Genomic DNA, 13,995 nt, shown 5'->3' on the forward strand with positions numbered 1-13,995 from the left:
GGAGTCATGATGTCCAGGATCAGGTAACGCATGCTGGGATCACCTCCATTTCATCCCTCTTCCTTCTCCTCCATGCGTGATCCAGAGACCTGTCCCTCCAGTCAAGCGCATGTCCTCACCTACCGCCCGCCATCAGGCCACCACCATCATCTAGTTCAACCACTGTCTCCTGTGTGGGCGCTTGTTGTTTTCTTTCTGCTTTTCTTGTCTCTCTTCCAGTCAGTCCGTTGACATTTCCAAAACTCAGATCTGACTGCATCGTTCTGTGGCTTTAAACCTTCATCAGTTCCAGTGGCCTCAGGATAAAGTATAGCATGGTACCACAGCCCTTGGCACTCAGAGCCTTGCTTCTTCTCCTCTCTCACCATCCCTCAGTCAAAAATCCCCTAAAACATATGCCCAAGGTACCTTCTGTTCCTGCCCACCAAACATTCTACAGAATGTGCCTGGTGCTTTCCTACCTGGGAAGTCCGACGCAGGCTCTTCTCTTCAGTGACTCTCCTGCCGTGTTTAGCAGTAGACTCACAGCCATGGCCAAGGAATCCCTCCTCTGGACGCCTTCTCTGACTATCAACCCCCACCATCCCCCTCCAGCCCCCACTGGGGCACGGCAAGCCGGGGACAGAGCTAGGAAGTTAAGACAGGCAAGGCAGGAGGGATCTTAAAAAGCAAGGAGGGAAAATTCATTTTTGCAAAACCCTCAACCCAGAAAGTCACTTTTTTTTTTTTTTTTGCTAAAGCCTCAATTCTCCAAAACCTTTCAGCAAGCATGAAGACCCACCCGCAGAAAAAAAGGGAAAGCATTTCACACGTTGGAAAAAGGCCCGGGGCAGAAGACATGAAAGCCACAAGTTGGCAGTAGGTGCTGCAAGGTTGAGCAGGAAACCCAGATCAAATGGGAGGTTGGGACGTTTCTGGGATGCACATGGACCCCAGCCCTGCTCAGGCAGGCGAATACTTGCTTCTGTGGGGAGGGGCCATCAGGCTCCCTAAGGATTCAGACAGCCGTGTGTCCCCAGGCGTTGTTCACAGCCAACGAAGAGGAGGGGACTGCACTAGGCCTGTTCTGGGCTGAGGCAGGAAAGCCCAACAGGTTAGAGCAGAGCACACTCTGGGCTGTGCCCTTTTCAGTCACCAGGGAAGAAGATAACACTTCCAACAGGAGTGTCTCCCTTCCTACCTCGAGGATTCAGACACTCTACGTGGAAAACAAAAACACTAACTCCAACATCGTGGCCGGGCAGGTGACAAGAGAAAATAATATCACTTAGCAGGGATCAAGATGAACAGACTATGGCCTTGACAGCCAGGCCAAATTCCAGCTGATGGTCCCAGATCCGTTGACTTTTCTAGAGAGGTCAGTTATTGGGATTTTCATGGGAAATCTTATTATTAAAATGTTTGCTCCATTTTTTAAGAATACGATATAGTGCAAAAGAAACAAGGCCTCCTGTGCCTGAACTCTGATGTCTGGGTTCAGGTTAAGCTCATTATTTCTAAGCAAAAAAAGAAAGAAAGAAAGAAATACAGCCCTTGGGACTTCCCTGGCAGTCTGGGGTTAAGGCTCTGAGCTTGCAATGCAGGTTGAATCCTTAGTCCAGGAACTAAGACCTCACATGCCATGAGGCCAAAATAAATAGATAAATAGATAATAGATAGATTGGGGCTTCCTTTGTGGCTCAGAGGGTGAAGAATCTGCCTGCAGGGCAGGAGACCCAGGGTTTAATCCCTGGGTCAGGAAGATAGATAGATAGGTAATACGGCCCTTAAGTCGGCATGGCTCCCTCTCTTTGGCTGATAATTGAGATGCTATGGTGGAGTTGGATTTTTCTTATTGTCTAGGTATGTATTTGGCCCTAGAGCAATGGGGTTACAGTACCAGCGATAAAAGTCATCGGTATTTCTCTGTGCCTTCCTGTGTATCTGTATTTTTATTTGAGAGCAGCATCCATATCATTTTTTGTTTTAATTTTAAGCACAAGAAGAGTTCTGAGACGTCGGCTCGCCTCCTCTCCCCTCTGCAAGCTCACAGCTCAGGAAACGGAGGCCTTGGTGGAGGAGACAGGCTTACTAAAGTGCACAGAGCGACTGAGAACATCTGATCCCAGGCGCCCCCGCAACCCCTTCTTGGCACACCTCGGCTGTATTTACACAGCGTGCACACCCGCATGGCTGTGCTTGTGTTTTCCCCGGTCCTGAGAAAAAGCCCACCAAGCTGCCAGATGTGCGGAGCTCAAGGGAGCTCGAGGAAGTGGTTTGCCAGCGATGAGAAGCAGGCCTGGTCTGGGTGTAATTGCTCCTTCGCATCAGCCTCGCCTTTCCGCCCGCAGGAGATAAGAAATGGGAATGGAGGAAGCTGACAGCCAAGCACGCACCCTGCACCCTGAAAATGGTTCCCTCTGCCCTCTTGCAATCCGTGGGCTTCCACAGACCCACCCCTCCTCGGCTTGGGAGAAGCCCCAGGACCCTGCAGTGCAGTGAGGAAGAGACACCTCCTTGGGGTGGATCCTGTCCTTTGCCCGTTCCTTCCATTAATAGCCCCCTCTTTCCCAGGGTCTCTTTTGAAAGAAGACATCTGACATATCCATTTCTGCTTTATGTGTCAGCTCTTGCATTTCTCTAGGGAACCCACAGAAGAGAAGCTGGAGCCAAACTCAAAAGCATGAGGTTCCAATTGTGACATTACAGGCTGTTGGCCATGAGGGACTTCTTGGTCCACTTTGGAGGGTACCTCTTTGGGACCCCTTATTCCACCTTCTGATAAGACTGTCCTGAAACTCAAGGGGCTCTGCCAGTGTCTTTCTTGTCCCACATGTCACATTTATTCTTGTCAGTGCAGACCTTGGCTCCAAATTATTTTCACTTAAAACAATATCTGTGCGTGTTTGTGTGTACCCATGAGAGATGGGGGCTTCCCTGGTAGCTCAGCTGGTAAAAAATTCGCCTGCAATGCAGGAGGCCCCGGGTTGATTCCTGGGTTGGGAAAATTCCCCTGGAGAAAGGTAGACTACCTACTCCAGTATTCTCGGTTTTCCCTGGTGGCTCAGACAGTAAAGAATCCGCCAGCAATGCGGGAGACCTGGGTTTGATCCCTGGGTTGGGAAGATCCCCTGAAGGAGGGCATGGCAACCCACTCCAGTATTCTTGTCTGGAGAATTCCATGGACAGAGGAGCCTGGCGGGCTGCAGTCCATGGAGCTGCAAAGAGTCGGACGTGACTGAGCAACTAAGTACACACACACACACACACACACACACACACACACACACGAGAGAGAGAGAGAGAGATAGGAGAGCAGAGAGGAGAGAAGAGGAGGGGAGTGGGAGGGAAGGAGGGAAGAGGGAGAGTTAAGCACCTACTATGTGCTCAAATCCTCCCCACAATCACCCATCCTATGAAATAGGGGTTTTTTTAATTTATTTTATTGAAGTATAGTTGATTTACAATGCTGTGATAATTTGTGCTGTACTGCAAAGTGATTCAGTTATACATATATATTCTTTTCCATACTCTTTCCCATTACAGATAAAGAAGATGTGGTACATATATATACAGTGGAATACTACTCAGCCATTAAAAAAGAATGAAATAATGCCATTTGTAGCAACATGGCTGGACCTAGAAATGATCATACTAAGTGAAGTAAGTCAGGCAGAGAAAGACACACACCATGTGATATCACTTATACATGCATCTAAAACATGACGCAAAGAACTTACCTACGAAACAGACTCACAGCCATAGAGAGCAGACCTGAAGCAGGTTTTCTCAGCCCTATTCTTCAGGTGAAGACCCTGAAGCGCCTCTCTCCTCTCTGTGCCTTGCCTTCATCTCCCTCCCCTCTGCCCTCTCCTGCTTTCCAGCATCAGTGTCCTCCTCATGCGCTAAGGAGGCCCATGCACATCACTGGCCTGAGTAACAGCCTGCCAGCCAGCACTCCGTCTCTCCACGGGGCCCCTTCCAGTGAAGGCTGCGCCTGGATGGACACCTGGCCTCAGCAGCTCCTGAGGAGCCACAGGGCGCTGCAGAATGCTCCTTTCCTTGGGGGCTGTAGCCTTGAAACAAAACACCACTGTGGTCAGGCAGCCGGGGGGAGAGGAGCCCCAACTGAAGAATCAAAGAGAGCTAAGTTGCCCCTGCTGGTTGTGCCACCTCAGGTTAACCAATCTGCCAGTCTCCATCAAATGGGGTAGTACTAACTAGTTCTAGTACTAAGTACTAGTAGTACTAACTCATACTAGTGTTAACCACTAGTAGTACTAACTCATACTGGCTGACTACTGCTAGTACTAACTAGTAGCTTAGGGCTGCCTCGAGGAGGAACTGAGTGTTTGGAGATGTACAGAGCCCACAGATGATACCCAAAATGATTTTAGGTGATGCTCAGATAAGACAGTAAATAGCATTGATTTGCACAATTAGTACATTATGTTCTTATAAACTCCCTTTCAACCCTCCTAATAATATCAAGAAAGTCTCCATTTGATGTGAGTGTGCATTTAACACCTGACATGTGTTTTATTTGTGCCTTAAAAAAGACAGGGAAGACTTCAGGTGCTGAGTCTATTCTAGGCAGCAATACTGGAGTATAATTTAAGAAATTGTTTTGATCAGAATAATTTATATGGTTATTGGTTTTCTATTTACACTGGTGATATAAATTTCGCTTTGTAAGTAAATGGATTTAAGTTTTAATAAAAACAGGTCCATTAAAGAGAGGGGAGAAGCACTAGGTAGATAAGATTCAATGACATTCAAATATGGCCAAAGTTTTAAAGGGAGCCAGGCTTCCCCAGAGGCTCAGCACTAAAGAATCCACCTGCAATGCAGTAGACAGTCTGCAATTCATGAGACATGGGTTCTGTCTGTGGGTTAGAAAGATCCCCTGGAGAAGGAAATGGCAACTCACTCCAGTATGCTTGCCTGAAAAGTCCCATGGACAGAGGAGCCTGGCGGGCTGCAGTCCATGGGGTCACAAGAGTCAGACACGACTTAATGGTTAAACCACCACCAGCATAAAGGGAGCCACGAGTGATGCAAGTTTGGAATCACTGAGAAAATCTACATCAGTGGGTTCACACAGTGATTGTGACTGCGATTTAGGCATCAATCCAAGAGGTGACATGGATTCTGAGAATCAGGACATGGTCAGACCCAGATCCTCTCTCCCATTCCCTCCATCACAGGGCCTCAGATTGAAGAAGTAACCATAGTTCATAGAACATGGGTGAGGATGGAAGCTGGACGAGCACTTGAGCTGGTGCCAGGGCTCTAGGGCTCAGGCAGCATGGGCTCAGCTCTTCCACATGCCCGCCCCATGTGTCCTCATCTAAAACAGGGAAGACAAACTAGGTCCTCCTTCCCACTCTGAGGATCTGGCAAGCCTTCCTTGTTTCGTCCATCATTTTTCTCTGTCTGTTTCAAAGTCAGATTCTCTGATGAGAAGTGAACCTCCTCTAATGAAGCCCTGGGCTTCTCCTAGGGAACACCGCTACAGAAAGATGATCAATGCAAACAAACAAAAAACCCTCTGGGGTTAAACCAGTTCACCTTTCTGAATCTTGGTTCCTCATCTGTAAAATGCTATTCCTGATAATACAAACCTCTTAGGATCTGTAGATTCACTAAGATGATGTAAATGTCTCACAAAATGTGGGGAGTTACCTCAAGATGTATGTGGACAAAGCATTAAGTGATATTGACACAGAAGCAAGTTTCCTCATTGCACCAAGGAGGAAGTCTCAGTTTGGTACTAAGATGGCTTGAACACTTCTCTGACACTTGCCAAAAAACCCTAACTTAAGCAGAGAGCAAAGCCTCAGGCTCTTGGTAGGCAGCAGGGTCCACCTGGGATGCTAGAAGGATGTTTAGAGGGACAGGAAGAATTTATCCCCAGGTGAGCCCTGGGGACAGTACAGCAGCCACAAGGCCAGCGGCCTTTGAGTTGAGCCCTAAAGAGGGAGGAAGTTTCCTCCAAGTAAAACAGACTGGGGAAGATACACAGGTATGAGAAAGGGCAGTTCCCCTCAAATCAGGGTGTCTTAGCCTAGTGAGTAGCATGCATACTTTTACAGAACAGTGTCTTTTTTTGTATGTGATTTGAAAATATCTGTATTGTTTCCATGACTTTTTAAAAATTGTGATAAATTACATCACATAAAATTTACCATTCTATCCAGTTTTTTAATTAATTTGTTTTTAATTGAAGGATAATTGCTTTACAATATTGTATTGGTTTCCGCCATACATCAATATGAATCAGCCATAGGTATACATTCCTGCCCTCCCTTCTGTACCTCCCTCCCACTTCCCACCCCATCTCACCCCTCTAGGTTGTCACAGAGCATGGGGTTTGAGCTCCCTGCATCACACAACAAATTCCCACTGACTGGCTGTTTTACATATGCTAATATATGTTTCAGCGTTAGTCTCTCTATCCAGGGTTAAGTGTGCAGTTCAGTTGCATTAAGTACATTCACACTACTGTGCTACCATCTCCACCAGCATCTCCAGACCTTTTTTTCATCTGCCCAAACTGAAACTCTGTCCCCATGAAACACTAACGCTCCATTCCCCCTCCCGCCAGCACCTGGCAACCAGCATTCTACTTTCTGTCTCTATGAAGTCAACTCCTCTGGGTATCTTAGACAGGTAGGATCATACAGCATTTGTCCTTTTGTGACTGGCTTATTTCACTTAACGTGAAGTCTTCAAGGTTCCCTACAAGTAATGTGTTTAAAGGCATAAAATTTTAAAATAGGATTACAAAGAAAAAATCATATTAAAGGACAGCTATTCAAGTAAGTTTAAAGATATAAGAATTCATATGCTTCTATTAACCTTTAAATAACAAGATAGAGAAGTGGATCTTACAGTTATTATAATTTCAAGATAGTAATGAGTCCATTTTAAGATATCCTGGAGCAACTATAATATGATATTAAATATCTGTGATTTCTGTTGATGACAAAAGCCACATGCAGTGCCAATACAGTCATGGTTTGTTACCTACATTCAGAATTGGAGGAAATGCTAACTTTCAATTGGAAGTTAGAAAAAAATTAATATGTGTGTGTGTGTATACAGGCTTCTCTGGTGGCTCAGATGGTCAAGAATCTGCCTGCAATGCAGGAGACCTGTTGGGAAGGTTGGGAAGATCCTCTGGAGGAGGGCATGGATATATACATTTTCCCATCTAAGTTCACAGACTCCCTGAATCCTCCCCCAGGAATCCTTCAGGCAGCTTCTGCTCCATGGGCTTCAAGTTAAGAAGCCCCCCAGAGAAGGGGTTTTTTTATTCTCCACCAGCTTAAGTCCTTCTTGGTTCAGAAGTGAGACAAAGGTCAGATTCTTCCAGCCTCCACCTAATCTCAGAAACCACTATCCACACCAGTGGGTCAGTTTCCAACCCACTGGGCTGCACAGTGAGGCCAATTTCTGGACATCAAACAACCTTCCCTGGGCTTCCCAGGTGGCTCAGTGGATGCAAGAGACACAGGTTTGATCCCTGGTCTGGGAAGATTCCACATGCTGCAGAGCAACTGAGCTCCTGACTTACAACTACTGAGCCCACATGATGCAGCAACTGAAACCTACACACCCTTGGAGCCTGAGATGACACCACGATGAGAAGCCCGTGCACTACAACTGGAGTGTTGCCCCTGCTCACCGCAACTAGAGAAAGCGCACGCAGCAACGAAGACCCAGCACAAACAACCTTCAATAACCCCATCCCCGCCCCCACCCCAGGCACTGTGTTTGGGCTGCAGCCCATGAAGGTGAATGATTAAAATAGAAGACAAGCCCATTTTTGCTCTGAAAGCTGCTCTCTTTAGCCTTGTGGTTCATTTCTATGTCATACACACAGCATCTGATGAAGATGAGGGGATGGCCTGAAACATGCAAGAGCCTCATCGTGTGGATGGGGTTTTAACCAACAGGAGACTCACGGCCCTGTTCATAGTAGTTGTTTAATTTTTCTCATCTGCAAACAGGCTTTGGATCGCCAACCTTTAATTAAGATGCAGTTTTCTTTTCAAAAGCAATGTTCTAATAAATACCATCTGAGTTGGGGCAGGGTTGGGGGAGGGTGGTGGGTGCTACAGAAATTATAACTGCAGCTGAAACACCGAGACTCGCAGCAGACTAACCATGAAGACCTTCTGGAAGGGAATAGTTTCCATGTGCTTCAGAAAGGAGGACACGCCTGGCGGACCGTGTTCCCGGGCTTTAAAGCCAAGCCACTGTGCCGTGGGTTCTGCCTTTTTGTGTGGAGAGAGGACCAGAAGAGGCACAATTATAGCTTAGATGACCCTCAGGCCTAGCGTTTTGACTTCAGAATCAAGAAGATACAAGGGGTGAGGTTAGAAGGATTCCTACTGCCCTGAGACCTAGCAGCCTCCAAGAACGGAGTGCCTAGGAAAGAAAATCTTTCTGAATTGAAATGTCTTGGCACCCCTGTGTCTATTCCCTCACCCACCACTTAGATTTGCCAGATAAAATACAGGATGTCCAGTTAAATTTGAATTTCAGATCAATGATGAATAATCTTTTATTATAACTCTGTGCTGTGCAATATGCTAAAATATGCAAAAATATTATGGCTGTTTATCTGAAATTCAAATTGAACTGAGCATCCTATATTTTTTATTTGCTAAATCTGGCAGCTCTACCTTAACTCAAACTGGATCCTGCAATATCTCCTTGGGATCTTGGGAAAGAAACTCTGGGCCAGCCTGGGACTTAACTGAATTCAGCTTACAGACATCTCTGCAGTCAGCACGGTGGTTAAGGATGTGGCACTTTGGGGTCTTCAAGACTTAAACTGGCTTCTAGTTCAGGCCTGTCACTGCCTACTGGGTTGTCCTTGAGAAGGTTACTTGACCTCCCACAGCTTCATTGTTGTCCTCAGCAGAATTTGGAGATTGAATATCATGGGTGATGTTCAACCATATCCAGATATGGTGTGCGGTCCAACTTGTCCTGGTCATTTAAAAATGAAACCCTCCCCAAGCCAGGTGATAAATAGGGCTTCCCTGGTGGTATTTGTGTGCTTAGTCGTTCAGGCATGTCCAACTCTTTGTGACCCCATAGACTGCAGTCTTCCAGGCTCCTCTGTCCATGGGGATTCTCCAGGCAAGAATACTGAAGTGAGTAGCCATTCCTTTCTCCAGGGGATCTTCCTGACCCAGAGATCAAACCTGGGTCTCCTGCATTGCAGGCAATTCTTTCCTGGGAATGGCTTCCCACTCCATTATTCTTGTCTGGAGAATTCCATGGACAGAGGAGCCTGGTGGGCTATGGTCCATGGGGTCTCGAAGAGCTGGACATGACTGAGTGACTAACATAAGCCCCCTTCCATCTTGCCAGCCATCCTGGCTTCCTGTGCCTCCCCCAGACCCTCACCTTTTCTCATCTTGCAATGAGTAGCTGGCACAGACAAGGGCTTCACTTGGTGTCCTTTCTGATTGGCCCATACTGTACTGTCAGTCAGTTCAGTTCAGTTACTTAGTCATGTCTGACTCTTTGCAACTCCATGGACTGCAGCACAACAGGCTTCCCTATCCATCACCAACTCCCTGAGCTTGCTCAAACTCATGTTCATTGAGTCAATGATGCCAACCAACCATCTCACCCTCTGTTGTCCCCTCCTCCTCCTGCCTTCAATCTTTCCCAGCATCAGGGTGTTTTTCAAGGAGTCAGTTCTTCACATCAGGTGACCAAAGTATTGGAGCTTCAGTTTCAGCATCAGTCCTTCCAGTGAATATTCAGCACTGATTTCCTGCAGACAGAATGGAAACCATAGTTACAGAAAACTGACCAAACTGATCACTTGGTTCACAGCCTGTCTAACTCAGTGAAACTATGAACCATGCTGTGTAGGGCCACCCAAGATGGACAAGTCATGGTGAAGAGTTCTGACAAAACGTGGTGCACTGGAGAAGGGAAGAGCAAAGCACTCCAGTATTCCTGCCTTGAGAACCCCGTGAACAGTATATTCTAGTGTGCTGCTGATGCTTCTGCTAAGTCGCTTCAGTCGTGTCCGACTCTGTGCGACCCCAGAGACGGCAGCCCACCAGGCTCCCCCGTCCCTGAGATTCTCCAGGCAAGAACACTGGAGTGGGTTGCCATTTCCTTCTCCATAGTGTAGTGTACTGATAGGTAAATAGATTAACTATTACTCCTGTGAGGAATGTGCACGTGTGTGTTCTCAGTCACTCAGTGGGGTCCGACTCTTTGCAAACCCACAGACTGTAGCCCACCAGGCTCCTCTGTCCATGGGATACCCAGCTCAAAAAGTTGCTGCAAGGATTAAATGAAATGATATAGAAGAACTGTGGGAAATAGGACCTCAGCCCATGAGTGACAGACATGCATGAATGAATGAGTGAATGAATGAATGAATCCATATACTACTTATAAGGGACAGCCTTGATTTTCTTTATACACAGCAAAGTTATTCTCTCTATGAGTATGTATTTATATGTATGTGTAATATATGTATTTATTTTTATATGTGTATATATATACACACACACACATACATACATATGTGTGTGTGCTAGAGTCACTAATTACACTGGCTTTAAGAAATCTTAAAGATCACTCTTTAAGTTCCAATTCAATTCCTTCCACTTTACACAGAGGAAAACTGAGATCTGGTTTTATTTACTGACTTATCTGAACAAGGCCATCTCTATGCACTGGAGGAGAATTGTTTTGAGGAATCACTGGAAAGATTTTTTTGTTCAAAAATATCCCTTTCATCCAACTGCCACAAAGCCTAAAATTTCCCCATTAGCATTTTCACCATTTTTTTAAATTGAACTATGGCTTATCATGGTGTTCCTCAAAGCCTACTCTCTTTAACGGGAAATGACCCAGGGTCATCCAGAGAGACTTAAGCACTGGGTCTGAGGAGGGAGGGGGGTGGTAGAAAGGAGATTCTAAACGAAGCTGAAAGGGGACCTAGGACTTGCCAAAGACACATGTGGCCAACTTTAAAAACTTTGTGACAGGCTGGCTATGCATGGGATTGTCCCCCGTGACAGTTGCATGCTTGTGCTGTTGCATAATACAGAAGGACAAAATGCACACAGACTAACTGATCATTTCATTCAAAAGAGCTCCGACAAGAAAGCGGGGCCGCTTGATTCAGTCTTATGCTAAACAAAGCTAAAAATCTTTCTTATATTGTTGGTCAAGGGTTTTTCCACTGGATGGATGGAAATGTTTTTCACAGATCTACAAAGCCTGGATGGTGAAACAAAGCCACAAACTATCCAGCTACAAAAATGTAGCTGGGACTGTATCTGCTCATATACACAAATTGGTTCCACTACGTGGGTTAACGCTAATTCTTGGGAGTTCAACATCCCTTACATTTGGTTGTCTCTTTATTCCACCTACTTGCTATTTGGGGGACGGTTGCTGATACAGACTAGACTGTTGGCTCCAAAACATAATAAACATGACCTCCAGTCATTTGATTGGCTTAGTTTGGAAGATCAGAGCCTTAGGGAAACGAAGAGGGAAACTTCTAGAAAAAAGGGGTTTCAAATTCTGATCTTTACTTCCAATATCAGTTCATTACCAATAGATGACCACTAAAACAAGGAAGGATTTTTTCCCATCTGAGTCTAATTAGTTTTCATTGCCTTTTCTCTGAGTTCTATTGTATTCCACTCTACCCATCGGCTGCCTGTTTTAATTAATTTTGCCCTGCATTCAAAGGTTTTTGCTTTGGAGCCTCTCTGTTTGATTTAAATTCCTTTTTTGCAAATAAATAAATAAATAAATATCAAAGCTAATGAGGCTCTGAAGATTTGAGATGTAAATATCGTATGCAGATTCTTTTTTTGGGTCCCAGCTCAGCGGAAGACCAAAAATAGCTCTTGGAAGAAGTTTGATTAAGAAATCTCAGGCTCCCCCTTCCCTGTCTCCCTCCAGACAATCTTTCTGCTGGCAAATCTCAGTTATTTCACAAAAAATCATGCCCCCCACACGCAAAACCCCGAAGCAAGTTCCTTTCAAGAAGAACTCAGGAGGGTGCAAGATGGTGCAGAGCTACTGAGATGGGCCTCCTACCAATGGATTCATGTCCATCCAGAGAGGTTTCCTATGTACACACTGTACAAACTCACATACCTACACACATACATGCTCTCTCCAGGCACTCACGTGCACCATTGACGCTTACGCATACAACACAAATGCCAACTCATACAGACATGTTCTGTGTACGCGTATCCTCACCCTTACACCAAACGCGTGGACCCATGCACACACAAAATCATACACATTCTGACACCCAAACTCACCCACATTCATACACACAGACACCCACACATGCTCACTCACGAAAACAGTACACACATTTTCATACACACCTGCACAAACTTCATTGCATCCACACACACACATGTTCATCCACTCATACACACTCATATATACACATGCATAAATGCATGCAGTCTCATACCCACACATATATCATGCTCTGGCCAGTCCAGGTTTCCCATCTCAAACCTATGCCACCTAGATTTGAACCATGTCTCTAACATGCTCCCCAAAGACCTCCCTGGAAGGCATCCCAGGACACCCCCCCTCCTTTCAGGCATACCTAGGGCCTCCCCGGGCACAGTTATTAAACTGTATCCAAAGAGCTCTTACACAGTGCAATCTGCTTTTGCCTAGGATATTTGTATCTTTACCGAGAAAGGCTGATTCATTTCCCAGAAATTTTCATCTGCTATTAATCTTCCAGGATATAGTTAGTGTTGTGATATTTTCAGATATTGTTTTTGGGTGGCGGCGGGAGGGGAGGGTGGATTTCACGTGGCTGTCCCCTGGCAGTTTCTGAGATTACTCAGTGCACTAAGCAGCTCAGAATTGTGTGACAGCATTTCCATGCGAGGGACTTACAATCATGTTTCATTAATTCGACGTGAATGAAGCCTCATTTCTGGCCTTGAGGAGCTTAAGATTTATGTGAAATTAATAACAGAACAGATGTCTTCACAATTTGGTTCCTCTGGAAAGAAAAAAAAAAAAAAAGGAACCTGATTACTTTGAAAACTTCAATGCTGGAAAATGCAGACCCAGGGAGTTTTTACTCCAGGGTAAAGAGTTATGCCTTGATATCGTCCACATCTCAGAACTAAGCGGAATTTAAATGTCAGATTTATATTAAATAGTCATATTCTCCATTATGACATATATAAACAACAGCTTATTACTTTCATTAATAAGATATGTTGGGCATTTAAACTAAAGCTTCCGAGATAAAGCTGGCACCTCATAAGCAGGAGACACTGGGGACGGCTGGGGAAGATGCAGGCAGCCTGGTTTTGAGCTTGGTTTCTGATAATTTAATCATCGATTCCTCCTAGGAAAACAAAATGCATCTGTGCTCACACAAAACTCACCGCTTTCTAAAGGAGTCATCTCCCACGGACGTCTGCGCCGGGAGGCCCAATGCTCTCCATTTCACAGGACATTTTAAGTCTTGCTTCTTTATTTTCTCCTCTTGCCTGAAATCCCTTTTTTTTTTTTTTTTTTTTTTAATCTAGGCTTCTGTTGCACTAGGCACCTCTCCAGCTGAATTTTAACATTCCTCCAGGCTCAAGTATGGGTGCACAGCAGTGGCGGCTGGGTTTTTACTTCTCAAAGTCCAAAGAGGGAACATGTCATGTGGAAAGATCACCCACAGGCTCTGGAGGAGGGGGGGTCAAAGAACAAAGACCCACGCATGGATGGGTGGACAGACACATGGACATTCCCCTCCTTCTAGCTAAGCAAGTTAAAGACGCTGCAGAGGGAAAGTGAAAGTTGCTCAGTTGTCTCCGACTCTTTGCAACCCTATGGACTATACAGTCCATGGAATTCTCCAGGCCAGAATACTGGAGTGGGTAGCCTTTCCCTTCTCCAGGGGATCTTCCCAACTCAGGGATCGAACCTAGGTCTCCCACATTGCAGGTGGATTCTTTACCAGTT

General features: G+C 45.6%; 2 long non-coding RNA genes across 2 annotated transcripts in view; one reads left to right on the top strand and one right to left on the bottom strand.

The window, feature by feature from the left end:
- Nucleotides 1-2,963, top strand: part of LOC112580234 — a 45,320-nt gene extending 42,357 nt beyond the window's left edge. The window contains exon 4 of the long non-coding RNA XR_006546241.2: nucleotides 741-2,963. This is a non-coding gene — a long non-coding RNA (uncharacterized LOC112580234). The remainder of the gene's footprint in view (nucleotides 1-740) is intronic.
- Nucleotides 2,964-9,718: 6,755 nt separating this feature from the next.
- On the bottom strand, nucleotides 9,719-13,634 carry LOC102402030. The gene is made up of 3 exons (XR_327122.4): nucleotides 13,428-13,634; nucleotides 12,925-13,033; nucleotides 9,719-9,781 (listed from the first exon to the last, which is right to left on the bottom strand). It is a non-coding gene; the product is annotated as an uncharacterized LOC102402030 (long non-coding RNA).
- Nucleotides 13,635-13,995: the final 361 nt, after the last annotated feature.

The sequence above is a fragment of the Bubalus bubalis genome, chromosome 18 (genome assembly GCF_019923935.1).
Source record: "Bubalus bubalis isolate 160015118507 breed Murrah chromosome 18, NDDB_SH_1, whole genome shotgun sequence".
NCBI lineage: Eukaryota > Metazoa > Chordata > Mammalia > Artiodactyla > Bovidae > Bubalus > Bubalus bubalis.